The 18483-nt window shown below is 39.4% G+C and overlaps 1 long non-coding RNA gene across 1 annotated transcript in view; it reads right to left on the reverse strand.

Moving 5' to 3' along the window:
• Positions 1-232: 232 nt before the first annotated feature.
• The window catches only part of LOC139176705 (uncharacterized), a 124964-nt gene continuing 106713 nt past the window's right edge, over positions 233-18483 (reverse strand). Inside the window, exons 4-5 of the long non-coding RNA XR_011561117.1 lie at positions 5628-5704; positions 233-2496 (exon numbers count right to left, since the gene is read on the reverse strand). This is a non-coding gene — a long non-coding RNA (uncharacterized lncRNA). The remainder of the gene's footprint in view (positions 2497-5627; positions 5705-18483) is intronic.

An 18483-nucleotide genomic window follows, 5' to 3' on the forward strand; every position in this document is an offset into this window, starting at 1 on the left:
CACCCAGGCAGGTGCTCAGGACTTTCATTCTTCCTAATAATTACCTATAACTCTCAGTTAGGCTTCCCTGGTAGCTCAGATAGTAAAGAAACTGCCTTCAATGCAGGATACCAGGGTTTGAGCCCTGGAGAATTCCATGGAAAAAGGAGCCTGATGGGCTACAGTCTATGGGGTCGCAAAGACTCCATACCTGAATCAGCCCTAAGCTGGAGGTCATCTATACTCTAGGCTTTTTTCCTCCCCATTTCTCTCCATTCTATCAAAATAGGCCTGTCCTACTTTGCAATACTTTTCAGTATTGCATTACCCTCCTCTCTGTTTTTCAAGTAGACTAAGCTCATCTGAACCCGCCGTATTCTTGCCTGGAGAATTTCATGGACACAGGAACCTGGCGGGCTACAGTCCATGGGGTCACAAAGAGTAGGACATGACTGAAGCGACTAACACAAACACACACACAAGCTCATCTGACATAATAATATTTACTCATATGAATGTAGGTATAAAGTACAAAATCCACATTATCTCACAAAAGTACTAATCAGATTTGAACATTTTTCTAGAACTATCCCAGAATCCACTAATCAAAATAAACACAACCTGTAAACAAAATATAAAAGTTGAAAGCAATAGTTGCCCATTCCAAAGAATGAGCTAACCCATACTTGAGATAAATGGTAAATATGGTAAAATAATTTTAAACATTATAAATTGAGTTACAGCATAATCTAAAGTTATATAAATATTTACTTAGATGACAAAATACTTAGCTGTAAAATAATATTACCTTTGGAGATATTTTAAAATTTACAATATGAATGATTTTAATCTCAGATGGTATAAAACAAATGCAATAATATTTTCTCTTGAGTGCTTAGACTGTTTCAGAAACAAAGATACGAGTTAATTTCTATGCAGAAACATGTTTGAAACTACAACCATTATCACAAAACACCATTATCTCAAAGCAACATGCATTTAATGAGCTCAGTTATTTCTTATCCAAGAAAACCAAGGATTTTGTAGTCTATTAGGCACCAAAATGTGAAAGATTATCATTGCAAAAAATAAATGCGTGGGGTTTTTTTTCTCTTTGAAAATGTTCTTCTATTAGGAAGTATAATCTTACTTTTAAACAATGCATGCAAATCTCACTAAATTTAGTAGTTTCATTATACACATCTAGAAGGTTTTAGTAAACCAAGTTTTAAAAATGACCGTTACATATTCTCATGTCAATAAGCAACCACAGGGACTTCCCTGGTGGTCCAGTGGTTAGGGCTTTACCTTCCAGTGCTGGAGGTGCAGGTTCTACCCCGGTCGGGAAGCTAAGATCCCACATCCCTTGCAGTGGAAAATCCAAAACATAAAACAGAACCAATATTCTAACAAATTCAATATAGACTTTTAAAATGGTCCAAATAAAAAGTACTTCTAAAAAAAGTAACACATAGAAAGCAAATTCAAACCATAAGTAAGAGAATCACAGTGTCCTCTAGGTAGTAACAGTGTTTGCTTTATAGTTAACACCCGAACACTCCCAAGGTCTCATAGAACCATATATTCAGTTTACATCCCAGATGTACCAAGCGTGAGTCAGAGAGCTCTGATAAAGAGGTATGAAGACGTGACAGAAGCCATCTCCTGATGCCAAGGCTAAATTTAGAATCATCATCTTCTTGTTTTTGAAAGACAGAGATGAGGAAACCCTTATTTTGAACAATTATCATCAGTCTCTGATCAATATCACCTATTTAATATATTTCAAGAAATGATAACCCTGCTGCATGAATATTAAGCCATTGTGACCTGACGTATTCTACTGGAAAGGGTTTTGTTGTTTTTTTTTTTTAATAAACCCATTTACCCTGGCCAGATTTTAAATCCTGCAGCTCTGAATACAAACTGCAAATTTTGAAATCAGGAATAAAAAGTGTTGGTGATGGACCCACTGTGTATCAAAAGTATAGCATGTATGTGTACTCTCTGATTCAGAAAAACTACTGAAAATATTAGGGAAATAATTACATATAAATGTGCAATTTATGGATCTTCATTACAGAATATTTACAACAACAAAAAAATGTTCTCAAAGTGTTCAAAAATTGACAGTAAGTAAAATGTCTACAATATAAAATGAATGAAACAGAGTATTTTGCCATTCCGATAAAAGTGTTATTCTAAATATACTTACCCACATAAAAAATGCTCATGTAAATAGCTACCTGAAAAAATGAAGTGTAAAATAGTAGGCTAAATATGATCCCATTTTTATTGCAAAGAAAAATAAATACATATATTAGTGGTTTTCTCTAGAAGATTGCACCTAGTTTTATCATTGAATTTAGTTTTTTCATTTTCCTTATATGTATCTTCTAGTTTTATTCAATTAGTAGGTATTACTTATATAATGAAAAGTTTCAAATTAGTACTAGTAAAAAATGAAAAATTGAAGTGCAAAATAGAGAAGTTCTTCTCTCGTCCTCTCTCCCATATCTAAAAATATACAACACAGAGAAAACCAGATTAAACACATTAGGATTAAAACAATCAACAATAAGCACTAAAGTACAACAAGTAAAATTCAACTGCATTTGATCTGCTTAAAACAGTATAAATATACATGTTATATCATGAAAAAAATTACCAGATTTAAAGGAAAGATAAGTATGTTTATATTTGACTTTTCCTCAATGTCTGAGTGATCTTCTTGGGCAAGTCACACTTACAGTTATCATACCCATAGGATGAGATGGGAGGAGTAGATGATTTCTGAAAGAGCTTCAGATCTAATATTCTATCAACCACTAGAAAGTCCTCTTATCCTCGAATATGCCCTATGTCATAGAAGGTCCCACACCAGTTTTAACAACTGTGCACAAGATCCTCTGAGCAAGGAGTGTGTCTTGCATAAATATTTACACATTAAATAAGTCTCCTTCACATAATAACAGTTCAACAAATATTTGATAATAAATCATTCTTCTTGGTATAGTCACATGTTCATGACCTCAGGAAACCTGTCCCAAGATATTTACAAAAAAATCGATTGACCTCTCTGCACAAATAGCAATGGATAATCTGGTCTAAAATCCAATCATAGTGTAAAAGCTAATTATAATAAGACATAGTACACAGGGTCTGAGTAAGCTGTTTTAGTCCAGTTCTCATCATGAGAGAACATGGCCCCCCAAAGTCACTGAACACCGTTGTTCTTATGCTCTGTTAAAGCTCTGAGACGTCTTCCACAGTGGCTGCGTTTGATCCATCTTTCTGGTTTTGCCTTCCCTTTGCTCTGCAGAGGAGCATGAAATTGTTTTGGTAATTTCATCAGCTTCAGAAGAAGCCAGCCTAAGTATGCTGGTTAAAATGTTCAGTGAGCACATCTGTCGGCATGTTCGACGTGAGAAACAAAAGACTAAGGCTGCAACCGTAGCTTTAGGAACCAGCAAACAGAACGGGTAGCTAGGGCAGCCCACAGTCAGGAAACCAACCAAGCTAGTACATGGATGCTAGGGACACAGAGCCTCACAGCCAACAACTCCTTAGCTGGGCACAGGGACAGGGCAAAGTCAGAATGGAGGGGAAGAATGGAAAAGGAAGCGCCGTCACCTCAGTAAACGGAGGCAAATCATATCTCTGTCATTCTTGCTTCTATAAATCATATTTGTTTTGTGTTTTTTTTTTTGATGGGTAAATGGAAAATATGACATATGATTTAATAAAAATTAATCAAAACTTTCAAGACATAGTGTGGTCATCATTTTGCAATATATACAGGTATTATTTTGGTATACAACTGAAACTGACATAGTTACATGTAAATTAGACCTCAATAAAAAAAAGAGCTTTCAAGTTTCTAGTTACCATGACATATTCAATGCACTGTAAAATATTTAGCAAAACTAAAGATACTTATATTACCAGCATTATATTCTCTTTTGTAAATAAGGATCAGGAAAAAGATCAACTATTAAAATAAATGCAGTGAATTATTTTAAGTAGAAAGATACACTCACAGGGGGAAAAAAAACATCTATGGAGGCAACTGTTTTCTGGGACTTTTTAATGTAAAAATCATAGGTTCAGCTCCGGGGTCCCTTCAATACTCCCTACTATATCATAATGGACTTTGGTTTGCAAATCTTTTGTGTTTCAACCGTTCTACAATCAGTTACATGAGTCAAATCCGCAGTGTCCAAAAAGGGCCTGTTTAATTCTTAACTATATATACAGACTCTAAATACCTTACATGTGTATATACAAGATACAATTTTTTCTTTGGGGAATATATTATCATTCATAAATTCAAGTAAATGCTTATAATTGTGAGTATCAAAAAATACAAAGCAATACCTGCAACAAAAGCCTCTTTTTGAGAAATAAGCTATTTTGATTGCACTAGGTTGCATATAGATGTGTCTATTAAATGGCATACATGAAAATATAAAACATCATGAAATAAAACAGACCTTAAGTAATCAATCAACTTTAAAAATATATCTCAGCCAAGATGCATGAAATTTGGAGAATGCCACCAACCACAATAGTCTACTTAAGATGTTGCCTTTTATGTCAACATCCCATTCACTCCCTGGAAGTGGTTTTTTTCCCTTCTCTAAGCGCCTTCAAATTTTCATCTTCATCTCCACTCTTCGTGTTCTAACTACGGTCACTGTTACGTACTGTGGGATGAATTTTTCAGAGTGTAAACTCCTTGAGGAAAAGTTGCGCCTTTAAAAATATCTGTAAACTCCAGCCACATTGCTTACCATACTGGAAACAGTACATGATGTTTTGGAGATGAATTCATACCTTCTTTTCTCTTAGGTAGCTCTGGAGCCAGAAGTGTGATAACCTTTAAAGGTTTTATTTGTTTTGATTTTCTCCCCAAATGAAATATATTGGAGATCTCAAAAGCCAGGATGGACTCCAAACAGAGCTGATAAAAGGTGCACAACTTCTAACTTAGTGATCAGGAGAGGAGCTGCTTTCCTGACCCCTTGTAATCCTCAGCCATCTCTAGACATATCTTGTGACTAAAGTACACTTTATCATTCGAATAAATTCTATCCCTGTGAGAAACATGGATGGCAGCAATGACCAATCAACTAGGTGATGAGAAGTTTGGAGTAAAACACAATGAAGAAACAGGACCTGAGTTTTCACCTGGAATGAGGCTTGACCCACTGAGAGGCAAGAGCCAAGTTGGTTCCCAAATTAGAAGTCAGTGGGCCACAGAAGAAGGAATACTGACTGCATTGGGTGTCATAGGCCTTGAAGCCAGATCTTAGCTGCCACTGGGTAATTCTTAACAGGGGGAACACCACTTAATATTCCTGGCCTCAGGATATTTTAAGTTCTCTTATAAATTGAAGAGGCTAAACTCAATATGTTCTGATGTTTCTATAAACTATTAAATTCTATGATTACAAATCAAACATATCTTAAGCCTCTCAGTAACTGTGCAAACCTGAACAGTATTTTCAAAAGTTTTTGAAAGCATAGTGTCTGAAACTGATGATAATAATAGTGATGATAATAACAGCTAATTTATTCAACACATTTGTGAGATGGTTTGGGCTGCTGTCCTAGACCATGAGGATACAGAGGAGAACAAAACATACCTGGTTCCATGGGGCTTATGTTCTAGTTCAGGGAGCCAATATTTCATAATCCAGTGCATTGGATTGCAGTGAGAACCCTGGAGAAAAATAATGCAAAGATGGTGATAGAAAGTGCCAAAAGGCATTTACTGCATACAACCGAATATTTACTACACATTTTACATGTATCCTCTCATTACATCTTAATAACAATCTTACAAGATAACTGCTATTTCCCTGCGCCCTATTGCACAGATGGGGGCAGAAAAGGGTACAGAGATATCAATCATATTTTCCAAGGTCACAGAAAAATTAAGTAATGCAAGTCCAGAGCTTGTGTTCTAACCATTATGTAGTTCTGTCCTCTGCTAGATGATACCATAGTACAAATCTTTTAAAAGTTCATTAACCAAACTAAGCCTCCGTGGTGGCTCAGTGGTAAAGAATCCACCTGCCAATGCACAAGACATGGGTTCTATCACTGGGTTTGGGAAGATCCCCTGGAAAAGGAAATGGCAACCCACTCCAGTATCTTTGCCTGGGAAATCCCATGGATAGAGAAGCCTGATGGGCTACAGTCCATGGGGTCTCAAAGAGTCATACACGACTGAGTGACTAAGCAACAGTAACAACAAAACAAAGTACAGATTCTGTGCATTTAGAAAACTCTATTTTTTCAGCTATGCTTATCACCTAAAAACTATGAAAGTGTGTCAAAATTTTTAAAAGAAGGCATCCTGACATGTGCTTGGGCTTAAGTCAGTGCATCTTGGGCCATAAGTTTCAAAAGCAGCATGCAGCAATCATAATTAAAAGATCAAAATTGAAAAAATCATGACCAACTCTTCACGCCGTGGTCCTCAACCTTCAGCCTGCTATGCTAGTGAAGCATCCTAAATGAATAGGCATGAGAATGCCAATATTATCTCTGTCCCTCAAGCTTATTCAAGAAGGAACAAGGAGTCACATTTCCATGGAACATAATACCAGAGGCTGCAACAGAATCAGATTTCCCATAAAGCAAACACACATGAGGGTCATACAGAGGAGTGGTTAAGTGTGTGGGTTCTGGACTCAAATAGATCTGGCTTCAAACTCACTCTTTAACCAGCTCGATTTTCTTAGGCAAGCCCACTAACATTCATGAACCCTAGTTTCCTTATCTTTAGAAGAAAAAGAAGAATACCAACACAATATGCTTTTGTGAGAATTAAAAGAGTTAACATATGTTAAAGACCGAACCCAACACTGGCATGTAGGAAATCTGCAGTAAATGTTACCTACTGTTATTATTATGAATAAATGTACCAACTTGGGCAAAGGGATCTACATTTCTGGAGGAGTAAAGGGTTTGGCATCTAACAGGATATTTAATGTCATTTTTCAAAGAACTCTGCACATGAATGTTGAAGGAAGTCCCCACTGTCCCTTCCCAAATTGCTGCTTCAGAAATATTTTTAGGCACTAATAGTTAACCGGGCTTCCCTCATAGCTCAGTTGGTAAAGAATCTGCCTGCAATGCAGGAGACCCCAGTTCGATTCCTGGGTTGGGAAGATCCTTTGGAGAAGGGATAGGCTACCCACTCCAGTATTCTTGGGCTTCCCTTGTGGCTCAGCTGGTAAAGAATCTGCCTGCAATGCAGGAGACCTAGGTTCAATCCCTGGGTTGGAAAGATCTCCTGGAGAATGGAAAGGCTATCCACTCCATTATGCTGGCCTGGAGAATTCCATGGACTATGCAGTCCAGGGGGTCGCAAAGAGTCACACACGACTGAGCAACTTTCACTTTGCTTCCCTGGTGGCTCAGACAGTAAAGATTCTGCCTGCAGTGCGGGAGACCTGGGTTCGATCCCTGGGTTGGGAAGTTCCCCTGGAGGAAGGCATTGAAAACCACTCCAGTATTCTTGCCTGGAGAATCCCCATGGACAGAGGAGCCTGGTGGGCTACAGTCCATGGGGTCACAAAGAGTCGGACACGACTGAGGGACTGAGCACAGCACACAGTTAACAGTAGCAGCATTTTCAAAGAGAAGGGCAATGACATAACTCTGACTTGTTTCTGTACATTTATATAAATAACCAGTTAGTGGCTTACAAGAAGAAAGAATGAAGATGACTCCAGCTGTGTGTAAAAATAGCCAGAGACACTCAGCCCCCTCAGTCAACGCACAATAGCCACCGACAATCTGCTCATTTCCTCTCTGTGTTTGGATGACCTGAAGGCACTTCCCAGCAAGTAAATTCATGACACTAAAGAAACGTTCATTCCCAGTTTACACAGACTTCATCCCACCATATCAATACCCACATAGCCAAAGAAAGGGCTCTCTAACACGTTGTTTCCATGGTGTCTATGTGTTTCTACCCTAAACAGACAGATGCAGATGAAGCAATGCATGTCAATCCCATTATGAGGCTGTGAAATGGGCAGAAGTTTTGCTCCACACTCATGCAATCACACACACTGTGAACATCCTGTTTATTTGGCTCGCCTTCCGATGATTGGCTGTGGTGTATCAGCACATTACTGACAGCTGGGAATTTCTCCAGTGGAACATGCCTTTCCTATGACAAACATCCAAATAGCAATGGGAACACGTGTCTGCCCACTGTGTCCATACGAAGCAGCACAGTTTCCCCAAAAGTAGAGCACATTGGGCGCCTGCATTTGGTTGGAACGGCACCAAGGGGGCCCCTGGTGACCCTTACAGGCCATATGAGATAATACATTCTTGGACCCCTATTTCCGGACTGCTCTGGGCAAGGTCAGGATGGCAAAGATTCCAATTCCACAATATCAGATGTTACGGTAATTCCTTGGAGCTAATGTGTAAGAGCAAAGGAATGCCTTCAAACCTCATCTAGGCCCTGTGGAATCTGTTGAAAATGCATGACAGCTGTGGGCTTTGGCGAGGCTGTCTGTGAATGTATGAGATTTGGAAACAATTCAAAGCTAGAAATAACTGCACAACTCCTAACCCGGTACCGCGTCTTGCTCTCTCCCTCTCTCTTCCCATCACTCATTTCACACGCGCTGTAGCTGGGTCACCATCTCGTCCTCATGACTTTGAGGCATTCTCCACGGCTGGGAACAGTGGGTCACATCCTCCCCACACAAACACAGATGTGAAAAGAAGAAAGAAACAAGGGGTGGGGGTCAGAGCACCAGAATGATTTTAATAAGGCACAAGAACAGGATATTGAGAAAGAGCCTTTTTTTTTTTTAAGTATCCAATTGGGAGTTGAGAAGCAGCAGCAAACTTGCACACTTGTTTAAAAGCCCATCTGCAGCGCGAATCATCATCGAGTTTTCCAGTGATTTATAGAGGCACTCATTTTCCTAAACCTGCATCATTTTTCAGGGCTGTGACTATTTACACTTGGCTTCTCCAAGTCTTCTATGTATTCTGTGCCCTTCACCATTTACTCTCTCACGGCAAGAGTTTGCGTGTAATACAGTTGAAAAGGACCTACGAGAAACCAGTTCTGCTCAAAGACTCTTCTTTTCTTAAATTGAATGTTCAGTTCAGTCGCTTAGTCATGTCCAACTCTTTGCTAGCCCATGGACTGCAGCACGCCAGGCCTCCCTATCCATCACCAACTCCGGGAGTTTACTCAAACTAAATCAAATGACTGTTATCCAACTGCCTGACTGATTTCAACCTCAAAATTCCTACTCTTGTCATTTTGACTTGTGTCATCTCAAGATGCAAAGACCTTCTACAACCTGACTCATAAACAGTATGACATCCTAGGAAACCCTGGCTCTCCTCCTGTATCTTCAGTACTGCTATGTACAGTCCAGTTCCCCCTCAGCATCTGTGTATGTGTTTGTGTGTCTGTGTGTTGGGGCGGGGAGTGGGGGGCAGGGATTGGTTCCAGGACTTCAGTGGATTAAAAAAAATAATAATAATAAAAAGACCAAGGATGCTCAAGCCCTTTACATAAAATGGCCTAGTAGAGCGGATATCTGAATCCACAGGCTCTGGTCGGTTGACTTTGCAGATGCGGAAATTGCGGTTCCAGAGGGTTGACTGTATGTTTAAAATATGACCTCTTGGCACAATCAGGTTATTCTCACACAGCTTTTCCTCTCTAGTTAACCCAGCTTTGACACACATGGTCGCTGCGTGTCAGTCATTAACAACACAGACTCGTAGCTCTTAGCCCAAAACAAACCACACATTACCATTATCCAAAGTTCGGCTAAGGTAACTGGCCAAGATGGAGGCTTTAAAAGTAAGGAATTATTTCTCCAGTGAATATTATCCCGTCGATATCCTAAAATGAAACAAAACCACATATATCATATTTAAAAATAACTTAGGGCCTGGAAAACAATGTAAAGGGGGGAAAAAAACATTCCTCCTGAGAACTTGCTGGATGCTGCCAACCACCTCCTTGGCCAGCTGGATCTGTGTGAGTGTTCAGAAGCAGAGAAAAAATTGCTCTGGCTGACCATGCACTAAAACTGATTACACCTAACTTGAAGAATAGACTCCCAAAGAAACTCACTCGGGGGCACAGATGCTTGCTTGGGGGCATTTACTCTTACATTAGGATCAATTCTAACAAGCTGTGTTACTTGGATTCCCAGGCCACAATGGATTAGAAACAGTACATTAAAGAAAGACAGCATGCTGGTAAAGAAAAGTGTGTTGGGAACTACCAGTAGCACAGCTGCCCGGCTCTACAGCAAGAGAAGAGAGCCCCAGTTCAGCAGTGTGATTGTCCAAGCATTCAGGGAAAAAAGCCCCAGAACATCGCACTACAGCACAGAACAATAATGGACATGCATAACAGCAACTCTGAGTCATCAAGGAAAAGATACAGGCTATATAAGAATTCATGGACGTGCATATATTAATACATTCACAGCGTAGTCACATCCAGCTCAGTGTTCTGTGATGACCTAGACGAGTGGGGTTGGGAGTGATGGGAGGTCCAAGAGGGAGTGGATATATGCATACATATTACTGATACATGTCATTGTACAGTAGAAACTAACAACATTGTAAAGCAACTACACTCCAACTTAAAAAAAAAAAAAACATATTTAAAAAAAAAAGAAATAGTCGTCCTTCCAAAGAATTGACTTCTTTTACGTCTAAAATAAATAAATGTGGACTACTTCCCCAAATAACAGATTTTTTAACTATAGGATTTAAATAAGGAGACTTCTAAGGATTTAATGTCAGTGTCTCTTATTTTTCTTATGCTTGTACCCCACAAGATATACATTACATGCCATCAGCTTCATTTCAGCACTTCTTAAATAACTTCAAGAGTATGCTACCAGAAAAGAGAACCAAAGAGACAGAGATTCTGCCTCGATTACTTAATATCTACAAATGGAAAGCTATGAACACATCACTCTATACACACACTCAGAGATACACAGCACTCCACACCAATGACAGGAGGGACTAAAAGGAGGAGGGTGCCTGCCACGTTGGTTTCACAGAGAGAAACTGATAGAGTGGATTAGGCAAGTGAGTGATCCAGGAAAGAGGAAGAGGACAGGGCCATTTCTAACACACAGCATTTATGGACAGACAGCAACAGGTAGATCTGCTTAGGGATTCATGGTTTGGATGGAAGAGTGTGTGCTCTCCTTTCTCATCATCTCTGCTCTCTTGTCTGGATTTCACATGACCTCTTCCCAGCATTGACATTCCATCAAGCAATCACCAACCTGGCTCTCATCCTATATCTGTGACTCGACCTGCTTGTAACTCCTTTTATAAATCCCTCAATGGACAACAGCTCCACATCCCCTTCTTCTGATAACTACCCTTTATGCCATCGTATTTGTTCCCTAGGGCTGCCATAACAACCACAAACTGCATGGCTTAATACAGCAGAAATTTGTTCTCTCGTAATTCTAGAAGCTAAAGGTCACAAGTGAAGGTGTGAGCAGGGCTGTGCACTCTCTGAAGACTCTAGGGGAGAAGGCTACCTTGGCTCTTTGAGCCTCTGGTGGCCCCAGGTGTTCACAACTTGTGAGAGCATAACTCCACTCTGCCTCGATCTTCACACAGCCTTCTTCTCTGCATGACCCTGCATCTCTCCTCCACTCACCCTAAATCCATTACTATGCATCCCAAAGTCCTTAACTACTGACATCGCAGAGACCCTACATCCAAATAAGATGATGTTCTGAGATTCTAGGTGGACAAATTTGGGGGGCAATACTATTGATCCCACTACCCCAATTCACAGAATTACTTTTAAAAGCAGTCATGCTTTATAGAATGACTCTATAGCTCTGGACATGCAGAAACATCCCAATAATAGACATTTATGGAAACAAATCAGTTCTCATTCAACAGTCAGTCTTCTCCCCATCTTCCCTAGTCTTAGATACCCATCTCCAAAGTTAGCTGCTGCAAGTTTCAGACACTCACTTCCCCAAGCTCCTTGCAGCCAGGAGAGATCACATGACTCAGTTCAGCCATGGAGACAACAGAGGAAATGAAACAGAGACGATTTACTTGGAAGCTGGACAAACTTCAGCTTAGGGTCTCATACTCACAATGACCCCAGTCAAGAAGCCCTCTGCCCAATTTTGTATTTTTAATATTGATCTGTTTGAAAGAAGATCCCCAGAATTATATCTGTTCAGGCCTCACTAATGGCTTCCCAGGTGGTACTAGTGGTAAATAACATGCCTGCCAATGAGGGAGACTTAAGAGACACAGGTTCAATCCTTGGGTCAGGAAGATCCCCTGGTGAAGGGCATGGCAGCCCACTTCAGTATTCTTGCCTGGAGAATCCCATGGACAGAGGAGCCTGGCGGGCTACCGTCCACAGGGTCACAAAGAGTCAGACATGAATGAACTGACTTAGCATGCACACATGCAGGCCCCACCAAAGCTAAATGCAGTAATTTCTCTCCTAACAGAAAGAGTATGTTTTACAGAGAGTCTTCTTTTGTGCCCCCTTTCTTCTGCTTCAGAGGCTGCCATGAGGATATGATTATCATAGTAACTGCAGCCATCTTTCTATCACAAGTGGAATGTTGAAAGAATCCTAGATATTCTAACCCTTGACATCATTTAGTGCTGAACCATACCTAGAGCCAACTCCCTCCAGATCTCTTGTTATATGAAAAAATATATATACAATAAAGATTTTTTTAGTTTTTTAAGTCACACAGAAAGGAGAGACATCACTTTGCTGACAAAACTCCATATAGTCAAAGCTATAGTTTTTCCAGTAGTCATGTACAGGTGTGAGAGTTGGACCATAAAGAGGGCTGAGCACAGAAGAATTGGTGATTTCAAACTGATGCTGGAAGACTCTTGAGATTCCCTTGGACAGGAAGGAGATCAAACCAGTCAATCCTCAAGGAAATCAGTCCTGAATATGCACTGGAAGGACTGATGCTGAAGCTGAAGCTCCATCCAATATTTTGGCAACGTGATGCAAAGAGACAACTCACTAGAAAATACTCTGATGCTGGGGAAGATTGAAGGCCAAAGGAGAAGGGAGCAGCAGAGGATGAAATGGTTAGATAGTATTACCGACTCAATGGACATGAATTTGAGCAAAACTCTGAGAGATAGTGGAGGACAGAGGAGCCTTGCATGCTGCAGCTCATTGGGTTACAATGAGTCAGACACAACTCAGGGACTAAACAGCAACAACAAAGGTTTTCTCAGTTATAGAGCACAAATTTCCTAACTGGTATAGCACTTGACCTAGGTTGGACCAGTTAGAGTCTTGCTCTGAATACCTGGACTTGAGTCCCAGAGAATCTTGTCATTGTCCCTTTCTTGGCTAAAATCACAAGCTATGAAATTCTGGGATATATGGCTACCTAAATTCTTGCCACATGAATAAAGCCATACAGAAAGAGAGATGAATGAACTTGACACAGAGAAGCATAGCTAAGAGAAAAATAAAGAAGCCTAATGCTCTCGCCCCTGATTCCCAATGTTATGAGAGCTTGTGGCCTTTTTCCGGTCATGGTTCTCCAAATGTTTCGCAGCTTATCTTCCTATTAAAATCCCCTCTTGTGTTTAAACCAAGTCAGGAGTGATTTCTTTCACTAGTAAGTTAAATAGGCTAATTAGTAAAGCTTCCTTTCCTTCTGCCAGATGTTACCATTTCCTGTGTCATTTTCTTTTCTTATTTCTCTTTACCTTCTGCCAAGGAACTGGAATCCAATCCCATGGCTTCAAATGCCCTTGGTGATAAACAGCAAGCTATGTCGTCCGAAATACCTTGGTTGACTTCCTTACTCTGTTACTTGCCAGCAATGAAATGTTGGCAAGTAACCATCTCAAAGCCTCATTTATATTCTTTCAAAGAAAAGGATCATGGTAATATTAATTTCATGTGTCCCTAAGAAATAAATAAGCTGGTATGCATAGAGCATTTAACAAAACTACTTTACACACAGTAAACACTAAAATGTACTAATTATTATTAAAAATGCAACTGTTAGCATTATAATTTCTGAATCACAAGACAAAAATCTTTCACTAACCTCAATCTCTGGCTTACATTTTAGTCCTACATCTCTTATTCCCTTCTGAGACTTTCATTAATATTTACCTATTTCACCTTCAACTAAACTGATTTCCCACTCTTCTTTCCATCACTCATCTCCCACCCACAGTGTAATCAATAGTCACACTTCAGTTTGTGACACTATTATTACTGTCTCAATGATTCAGCCTCAGACCTCAGCTGGTCTAATGTTGGTTTTGTTAATTACCCCATTACACGCATATGTAATGCATTCCTAACCAAAGAGCAGAAACAAAAAAATCACAAGGGTTACAGTTTATTACATTGTTACATAATGAATTACAGTTTGTTGTATTTTTCTTTTATTTATTTAGTTTAGCTATTCAAAAATTTTTAAAGTAAATTTGAGACTCTACAATCTTGATTCTTCATTGATTGACTGCACAAAAGCCTTTCACTACTTGGCTCACAACAAATTGTGGAAAATACTTTAAAAAAATGGGAATACCAGACTGCTTTATTTGTCTCCTGAGAAACCTGTATGCAGGACAAGAAGCAACAGTTAGAACCAGACATGGAACAACAGACTGGTTCAAAATTAGAAAGGAGTACGTCAAGGCCGTATATTGTCACCCTGCTCATTTAACTTATATGCAGGGTATATCATGTGAAATGCTGGGCTGGGTATTTTTGCACAAGTTGGAATCAAGATTGCTGGGAGAAATATCAATAATCTCAGATATGTAGAAGATACCAACCTAATGGCAGGAGGGAAGAGGAACTAAAGGGCCTCTTGATGAAGGTGAAAGAGGAGACTAAAGAGGCTGGCTTAAAACTCAACATTCAAAAAACTAAGATCACGGCATCCAGTCCCATCACTTCACAGCAAATAGATGGGGAAACAATGGAAATAGTGTCAGACTTTATTTTCTTGGGCTCCAAAATCACTGCAGATCATGATTGCAGCCATGATATTAAAAGACGCTTGCTCCTTGGAAGAAAAGCTATGACAAACCTAGACAGCATATTAAAAAGCAGAGACATTACTTTACCAACATAGGTACATATAGTCAAAGCTATGGTTTTTCCAGTAGTCATGTATGGATGTGAGAGCTAGACCATAAAGAAGACTGACCATCAAAAAACTGATACTTTCAAACTGTGGTGCAGGAGAAGACTCTTAAGAGTCCCTTGGACAGCAATGAAATCAAACCAGACAATCCTAAAGGAAATTAGTCCTGTATATTCATTGGAAGGGGAAGGACTAATGTTGAAGCTCAAGCTCCAATACTTTGGCCACCTGATGTGAAGAGCCAACTCATTTGAAAAGACCCCAATGTTGGGGCAGGAGGAGAAGAGGGTAACACAGAATGAGATGGTTGGATGGCATTACCAAATCAATGGACACGAGTTTGGGCAAACTCTGGGAGATAGTGAAGGACAGGGAAGCCTGGTGTGCTGCAGTCCGTGGGGTGGCAAAGAGTCAGACACAACTGAGCGACTAAACAATAACAACCATCTTGAATCTACTGTGCTAGGCACAGGTGGTGATTTAAAAAAATCAAATAAGATATCTCTCGTTGGTCATAAAGAACCTGTGTTCTCTATGAGGAGATACAACAAGTGGACAAAGTGTTATTGTATTTATCATATCTTTCCAAGCATGAGGAGGAAAAAATACAAAGTGTTTAGAGATTTCAGAATGATAGATCACTCCTATACTGAGTACACTTTCTTTTAGAAACTTTTCCACTTGGGTAAGAAGAATACCTTTCTTTGGGTTCTACTCTTTAGGGAGATCTGCTCATTATAAACATAGAAACTGAATTTATTAAAAAAAAATACCTGGATACCATGTCAATTGCATCCATCAGACAGAGCTGATCCACCCCAATATGTGATTTTTAAATGATGGCTTTTACATCAAACTTCTCTCAGTTCCCAAATGATTATTCCTTTAAATCTCTTGCTGTCTATTCCCAAAACAAAAGATGAGTGCATCTGCATGCTACACTGGACTTCAGAGATGATATTGCTTCATTACCTAGGGAAGATTTGAGGAGCAGAATCAGTTAAATAAAAGCAAGTGCAGAAATGCAGTAACTGGTCCCATCCTTCTTCTCAGTGTGGATGCAATAGATTCTTACAAAAGAGGGATCTTTCCCCACTTGTTGATGAGCACCCATTTTTTTCTCCATATGTTCCAGGTGTGGCATCCTGACATAGTCCTCAGTTCAGCTCAGTTCAGTCGCTCAGTCCTGTCTGACTCTTTGTGACCCCATGGACTGCAGCATGCCAGGCCTCCCTGTCCATCACCAACTCCTGGAGTTTACTCAAACTCATGTCCATTGAGTCAGTGATGCCATCCAACCATCTCATCCTCTGTTGTCACCTTCTCCTCCTGCCTTCAATCTTTCCCAGCATCAGGGTCTTTTCAAATGAGTCAGCTCTTCGCATCCTACTTTACATAGTCCTACCTTAGCAAATTAGCATATTGGCAATAGGTCTGCATGGCAGCTAAGGAACAATTTGCAATATTAAACATTTCAAATTTTTCTTAAATTTTAGTACATGTAAATGTAGAAGTAGCATATAAATATATTACCTGGTATACTGATTGTTTATATTACCATATGAATTTAGATATTATTTTAAAAGGTGATCAAAGAAATATATTATTGCTAGCACTTTATTCAAGAAAGTTAAAATACCTATAAAATATTTTCTGTGACGACGCTATTTTGTCATGTCTCCTTACTAAAATGTTTAAGCACTATGTATAATATTTATGGTGATTTAGAATCAGATACTGTTTTAAAAATTCTATTGACAGTTCCAGTTATGCTAGGTTACCTCAATATACATACATATCATCAATATACATACATATCATATAATTCTCCAAATTGGAAATTAAAAATACAAAAGTCTAAGAACAATGGTGATTCAATAAATGCTTTCTAAATTGGCATCACTGCCAACATAACATAATTATGTAAAAAAAAATCACGATTATAACAGCACAACTGATTTTGTTGAAATGAAGGCAAGAAAAATTGCATGAAATAAATGTATCAGATCAGATCAGATCAGTCGCTCAGTCGTGTCCGACTCTTTGCGACCCCACGGATCGCAGCACGCCAGGCCTCCCTGTCCATCACCAACTCCCGGAGTTCACTCAGACTCACATCCATTGAGTCAGTGATGCCATCCAGCCATCTCATCCTCTGTCGTCCCCTTCTCCGCCTGCCATCCCTCCCAGCATCAGAGTCTTTTCCAATGAGTCAACTCTTCACATGAGGTGGCCAAAGTACTGGAGTTTCAGCTTTAGCATCATTCCTTCCAAAGAAATCCCAGGGCTGATCTCCTTCAGAATGGACTGGTTGGATCTCCTTGCAGTCCAAGGGACTCTCAAGAGTCTTCTCCAACACCACAGTTCAAAAGCATCAATTCTTCGGCGCTCAGCCTTCTTGTTTATATTTTACTACTCATCCAAAAAATGTCAGTTGATCAACACAGGATTCCCAGACATTCACAGTAATTGTGAGTTTCATAATCTTGGATATTAGCAACACTGTAGTCTTACACATTTTTCAATTTTGACATTATCTGGCAAGCAAGGTTTTTAGGTAAATTTATCTTTTATATTTTCAGACAAATGGTATGTGGCTCTCATTCATACTTCAGTCCTAGGCTTGCAAATATTAACAGCAAATCTAGTTTTAAAGGCACTTTATAGGTTAAGGACAATCTGAATTTGGCTTTGAAATCCATGTACAAGCTGAAAGAATCCTGAACAAAGTAGAGTTTGGGCAAACTTGTAAGGAGCACACGAAAAATGAGCAAATGGACAAAGCTGGGGATACCCCAGAGATGTTAGAATACAAGGTCCATGAGAGCACAGAGCGTGTCTGTTTCCTTTATTGATATGTCTTTGGAGCCTAGGACATAAATATTTGATGAATGAAGTAATGAATGAATGATAACTAGGAGTCTGATTTAACTAGACTGTAGAGCGTATAAAACACCATACAAGGGAAAGGCTTAAAGGAACAGATAACGGGAGACAGAAAACAGTTCAAATGATGTTTTATCTAACTCATCAGAAAACAGGGCATTGTTGGACTTCCCTGGCAGTCCAGTGGTTAAGACTCCACCCTTCCACTGTAGAGGGTGCAGGTTTGATCCCTGTTTGGGGAAGATTCCTCATGCTGTGCCATGTGGCAAACAAACAAACAAAGAAACAGGACATTGTTTTATAATAGAAAGTGACAGACATCACTCCTCATCCTTTCTTCAAGATGAGGATAATATTGTCCTAGAACATGGAAATCTTCATTGTTAGGATCAAAGAGATTGTTGTTGAAAAAAAAAAGAGTAGTCCTTGTTGGTTATCCATA

This window comes from Bos indicus, chromosome 17 (assembly GCF_029378745.1).
Source record: "Bos indicus isolate NIAB-ARS_2022 breed Sahiwal x Tharparkar chromosome 17, NIAB-ARS_B.indTharparkar_mat_pri_1.0, whole genome shotgun sequence".
Taxonomy (NCBI): domain Eukaryota; kingdom Metazoa; phylum Chordata; class Mammalia; order Artiodactyla; family Bovidae; genus Bos; species Bos indicus.